General features: G+C 45.0%; 1 protein-coding gene across 1 annotated transcript in view; it reads left to right on the top strand.

Annotated features, from left to right (window-relative positions):
• Nucleotides 1–5,185, top strand: part of ABL1 (ABL proto-oncogene 1, non-receptor tyrosine kinase) — a 195,772-nt gene that overhangs the window by 135,971 nt on the left and 54,616 nt on the right. The gene's annotated exons all lie outside the window — the stretch shown is intronic.

Genomic DNA, 5,185 nt, shown 5'->3' with positions numbered 1-5,185 from the left:
AAAAAAAAAAAAAAAAAAAAAAAAAATAGTGAAGTCTTACTGTAATGGGATTTTCTAGAAAGCAGATTTCCTCTAAGGCAGTTCAGATTTGCTCCCCAGCTGAGAATTAGAGCCTGGAAATACCAAGAGGACTAACAGAAAAATCATTGTCATTTGAAGGACAGTCATCTGTGCAGCCTGTGCACGAAATCTTGGGTCTGAATTAGGTCCCCATTCAGGATGCAGGAGTGTGGGGTTTGTGTTTTGCTAAAGCTGTGGTTGCAAACCTTTGCTTTAGGATGAAAGGTGGGGCTCTCTGTCACGTTTGAACCTTAGTTGCTACTCCTACCTCATAGCTAGTGTTTCTTTCTCATCATAGAATAAATTGATTTCCTTGTCTCTTGGAAAACCTCCAGACTGCTTTCTGGAATCATTTTCATATAGCATGTTTGTTAATTTGAACTCTTGCCTGAGTCCCAGTAAGATGTAGGCAGGAACACAGACCTGATACAGGAGTAGTCCTCTTTTGGAAATAACAATAGCTACTGATTATCGAGCACCTTCTGTGCTTCGGGCACTCTCCATACATGATTCCTAATCTTCATAATAACCCTGTGAGATAACTGCTCTTATGACTACCTCCCATTTTTCAGATAAGAAAATTGAGGCTCTGAGAGGTGAAGTCATTGCCCATGGCCCCACAGTGAGTGGCAGATCTGAGACTCAGCACTAGCCTTTGTGACACATAACTCGTGACCAGCAGGTAGTGCTACCCGATTGAAAAAATGTGAGACTTAAAGGGATGCACGTGTCCCTATACAGTGGCAAAAACTAGTATGACGGAAATGATATTTTAAGCTATCTTATCCTTCAGTTGGACATACACTAGACCCACAGAGCTAGAGGACTTACCTGGCAGGCTCTCACTGGACAGTGTTTGCTGAATCAGAGAAAGTGGGCTTTGTTGGCATTTGCATGTGAAATAGTGTGCACATACCTCAAGATCTTTGCTGTTCTCCCCCTAAAGCTACTAGCTGTGCTGGAAACAGTGAAGGCGTCGTCCAGACCTGGGGTCATCTGGTCCTGGGGTCCCAAGCCAGGCCTCCGGTCAGGTTCATCTGTCTCTGTTCCACCTGCACTCACACCCAATCCTGCTGCTGAGAGATGGAGCATCCACATCCTGAATCCTGCCTCCTTCCCTTGACCCACTTCTATGGTGGGTGCCTGCCCAGCTTTTCAATAGGGCTAAATTCCAAATTAAAAAAAAAATTCAGTCTCTCTCCTCTAATCATCCAAGAAGAGTCTTCTTTTGGTAAGTTGTTCTAGAGTTATGCATATCTTAAATTCGGAAATTGCCTTCAAATGACTTAAATTTTAGAAATATCCATTCCTGTTTGTCCTACTCCCAGTGAAAATAAGCAACTCTTCCCTCTTCCAAAACAGCGGATTTCTTTTCTTTTTTTCTTTTTTTGAAACGGAGTATTGCTTTGTTGCCCAGGCTAGAGTGCAGTGGCGCAATGTTGGCACACTGCAACCTCCACAGGTTCAAGCGATTCTCTTGCCTCAGCCTCTCGAGTAGCTGGGATTACAGGTGTGCACCACCACGCCTGGCTAATTTTTGTATTTTTAGTAGAGACGGGATTTCCCTGTATTGGCCAGGCTGGTCTTGAACTCCTGACCTCAGGTGATCCACCCACCTCGGCCTCCCAAAGTGCTGGGATTACAGGCGTGAGCCACCGCTCCTGGCCCCTAAACAGTGGATTTCCGTCTTCCATATGCATGCAGATCAACTTCAGATCCAGCCCATTGCACATATCCTGATTCTAGACTAGAAACCAAGACTCGGCATTTTAAGCAAGCCCCACATTATTCAAAATAGATTGTCCATGGATTATACTTTTAGAAACATTGTTCAGATCCCATGCTTTAATGTAATTGGGGATTTTATCCTTTCCTTCTTAACATTCCTTTTTTTTTTTTTTTTTTTTTTGAGATAGTCTTGGTCTGTCACCTAGGCTGCAGTGTGTTGGCGTGATGTCTGCTCACTGCAACTTCCGCCTCCCAGGTTCAAGCAATTCTCTGCCTCAGCCTCCCGATTAGCTGGGATTACAGGTGCCCGCCACCACGCCCAGCTAATTTTTTTGTACTTTTAGTAGAGATGGGTTTTCACTGTCTCAAAAAAAAAAAAAAAAAATTATTAAATAGCTTGTTCCCTGAATTACTTTCTCCTAAGATATGTTTTCCCAACAGTTAATGTTATTTATTTCATCTTCTGATCTTACTTATATTATCCACCTCTCACTTAAATTGGAAATTTTCTGCCATTTTACAAAGTTCAAGACCTTTCTCCTTTACTATCTCCTGGCTGTGTGAACTTGGACAGGATACTTCCCCCTCTCCCTCCAGTCAGTTGTTACCTGTGAAATGGAATTAAACTATACAAAATCATTAGGTTGCTGTGAGGCTTAAGAGTGACTGGCACATAGTACATGCACATTAAAAGTATATTTCTTCCCAAACTAATGCAACATAGCAAAAAAGTTAGTTCACAGTCTTTAATTTCTTTCCTTTCCCTTTCTTTCTTTTTAAAAAGTCTTTTTAGCTAATGGCTTTTAGGTCTTCGGCTGATGAGAAGGAATCCTTCTTGGGGTATTCTTTTGGTAAGAAGATTGAAGCTCTCCTTTATTTGCTTGTAACAGAATGCTCTTCATATCTGGCAAATGAGTTTCAAAAGCATCAAAACCTGGATCTGGAAAGAATAGGCCAGGTTTGATACGATAGTGTAGAGTTTGGCAGTTCTTTCAGTGTTCATTGCCACTAATTCAGTGTTTTGTTAGATCTGTTGATGTATGGTTTTATACCTAAAAAAGATTTGGAAAAAGTTTATAAGCATTATTCATTTTAAGAGGATAAGATCATTTTAGACTCAGGAGCAGAATATTAGTAATAATAATTAGCTTTAAAAAATAAACTTATATACCAATATAAAGTACAGCACAAGGCAAGCAAATATCTCGGCCTGTATTAACAGACAGTATTGAAGGATATGGCTAGAATTTCCAAAATGCCTAATAATGTGTAATTCTTGGCATTAAGCTGCCAATCTGAATATGGCCCTTTAATATGAAATGCTATATAATGAAAGACTTTTTTATCGTCTGAAACAAGGCCCCTGAACTTTCTAAAAGGGCAACAAAACAGACAGATAATGTATTTTTTCACTTGTTGGTACTGGTGGCACCCTTTTGAGTTATTTTTGGCATTATGTGTAGAGGTTGAAAGATTCAAGACAACACTAAACACGTTAGCAGTCACCACATGCAGGCTGTCCAGCAGAATAACAGCGCCTCCCAGATCATAGAAAGCATCCAGAGTCACTGCACCCATCCCTTGGGGACCCTGTCATCCTGCATCTCCAGATGATGAGAGCTGCAAACTTCCCTGATGGTGCTCTCTTGGATGCTCATGAGGCCTCATCTGGTACCACGACTCTAGCAGTAGGTCCATTCAATTGCAGTAAAAATGCATGTTGGATGTTGATCAGAATTTGGCAGGACACACGTGAAAAGTTAATGACATCCTGGCCGAGAACCCCTGTGATATACACTAGTCACATCCAGTCCAGTTGGAGTTTTTATGTGCAGTTTTTGGCAGAGCTAAGTGAAGATCTTGTTACTTAGCTGTTCCTGATGTACTCAAGATACTCTGGTTTTTGTCCTTACAGGATAGGCTAGAAAGTAGCCAGGGTCTCATAACCAAGGCTTTCTCTGAAACATGTAATGACAGTGCTAGGTATTTGACCAAAGATATCCAATGCTTTAATCCACTTGGAGTTTATTCTTGGTGTGAAGGGGCAACATCATCCACTGGTCAGGACCCTGATCCTTGGAGCCAGGCAGACCTGGGTTGAGTCCATCTCCGCCTGTTTACAGCTGTGGGCAAGGTGTTTGACTTCTCTGAGCATCTGTGGGTTTTTTTGTTTGTTTGCTTGCTTGTTTTTTTAACCTGAAGAATTGGGATAATCTGTTTCCTCACAGGGTAATTGCGCAGATGCAGTAATGAAGGTAACATGGCACACGGGAAGAGCTCGATACATGTCAGCTCTTACTCTTTGTGGCTAGAAGATGTGGACTAAACTTCTCCCTTTTGCAGTTTTGTGATTAACACCATTTATGAAATAAATAAATGAAATAAATTCCTTTTCCTGCCATGAGGGGAACTTACCTGATTTTACTGAATTATTTGGTGCCATTGGGTTCCTTACCGTTTCCCTCTGACCTAGATTTCTGGGTCTGTGCCAATAACACGATTGTGATTGCTGCTACTTTATAACATTGTCTGTGGTCAGTCCAAACAAGAGTTTAAAAGAATTGAATGAAATGGATTTTAAATAATGATTCCTCCCCACCCTCACCCCGTGGCACTCGGCCAAAGGAAGGGGGAAAGTTCTCTGTTAAAGAAAATGAATCAGAGAAGAGGCTCAGACCTTGCATCTGAAAATTCTCATTGTGGGGACTAAGGCTTCTCACTGTGAACTCACACCCGTCTGTTTGCAGCCTGACCTCACATTCTGGTCTGGGTGTGCGGCCTGACCGGAGTGTCGTCCGCCCGCGTGGTTGTCCTGTGGGTGCCAGCTCTGACTTCCTCCCCAGACACCCACTGCCTCAGCCTTAATCACAGGACGCGCGTTGAGTAGAAATGAGACCAGTCAGTATTGGTAACTGCAGAGGAATTTGCATTTTCACCAGCGTCCTCGGGTCAGAGGGTTTGCCTGGCACCGCGCACCGGGAAATTCGCCAAATGCGGTGCAGGTTGGGGACGCCCCAGGCCGCGGTGGAGTTGCGCGCGGCTTCTAAAGTGGAGTGGAGCAGGCCTGCATCCTCCCCGCCGGGGTTGGGACTTCGCTTCCAGGCGGAGAAAGACCTCCTCCGGCCACGCGCGGCCTTCCCCCTGCGAGGATCGCCATTGGCCCGGGTTGGCTTTGGAAAGCGGCGGTGGCTTTGGGCCGGGCTCGGCCTCAGGAACGCCGGGGGCCCCAGGGTGTGGACGGGCTCGGCCAGGAGGGGGTTAAGGCGCAGGCGGCGGCGGGGCGGGGACGGGCCTGGCGGGCGCCCTCTCCGGGCCCTTTGTTAACAGGCGCGTCCTGGCGAGGCGGAGACGCGGCCGCGGCCATGGGCGGGCGCGGGCGCGCGGGGCTCCGGTGAGG

Source organism: Rhinopithecus bieti, unplaced genomic scaffold (assembly GCF_001698545.2).
Source record: "Rhinopithecus bieti isolate Rb0 unplaced genomic scaffold, ASM169854v2 scaffold_31823, whole genome shotgun sequence".
NCBI lineage: Eukaryota > Metazoa > Chordata > Mammalia > Primates > Cercopithecidae > Rhinopithecus > Rhinopithecus bieti.
This window is presented reverse-complemented; position numbering and strand designations above follow the sequence as displayed.